The following is a 608-nucleotide window of genomic DNA, read 5'->3' as shown; positions in this document are numbered from 1 at the left end:
TCCCTGGAACAGCTGCCGGCTGTTTCCTGACACCTCGATCCCTACTGAAGGATCTTCCTGGCGGCAGTTCTGCGCTCCCTGTTCCCCGGGGGACGCTCCACACCAAACCCGAGCGCGACTAGTGAAAGAAGTACCCCAGCCCCCACTTCCTTTCCAAAGCATCCCAGGGACATCCTCAGGGGCTCCTCGAGTCACCTCTTCCATGTAACCCAAGATTCAGGCAGCCAGTTTCCTCCCTTCTCTTTCCCCCTAAGTAGCTAAAATTAATGTTATTTGCAGATTGAGTGTTGCTACATTCCTCCGAGTGCCAGAATACAGCTCATAAAACAAAATTTCACACAAAGATGAAGTCAATCAAGTGAAATAAGCCGGGATTTTTTTTCTCTGTTGGCACACTAGACCCTGGACAGCAGGGCTGCTATTTACTGTAAGTAATGTAATTAGCCCTTTTGGATGGAAATCAATGTGTTGCATGCGTGTGTGTGTTTTAATAAGAGAGTAATAGCTATAAAACCGGCGAGACTCAAAGGGGTAAGGGAATCTCCCTTAAAACGGGTAGGTCCCTCCACACGCCGCAGTCTCCTGCAGAGCGCTCCCGGCCTGGGGGG

General features: G+C 50.3%; 1 protein-coding gene across 1 annotated transcript in view; it reads right to left on the bottom strand.

Moving 5' to 3' along the window:
• LHX9 (LIM homeobox 9) overlaps positions 1-608 on the bottom strand; it is a 20,572-nt gene that overhangs the window by 16,178 nt on the left and 3,786 nt on the right. The window lies entirely within an intron of this gene.

This window comes from Pygoscelis adeliae, unplaced genomic scaffold, assembly GCF_000699105.1.
Source record: "Pygoscelis adeliae isolate BGI_AS28 unplaced genomic scaffold, ASM69910v1 Scaffold256, whole genome shotgun sequence".
Taxonomy (NCBI): domain Eukaryota; kingdom Metazoa; phylum Chordata; class Aves; order Sphenisciformes; family Spheniscidae; genus Pygoscelis; species Pygoscelis adeliae.
Note: the sequence above shows the minus strand (reverse complement) of the source record. Positions and strands in the feature narration are given on the sequence as shown.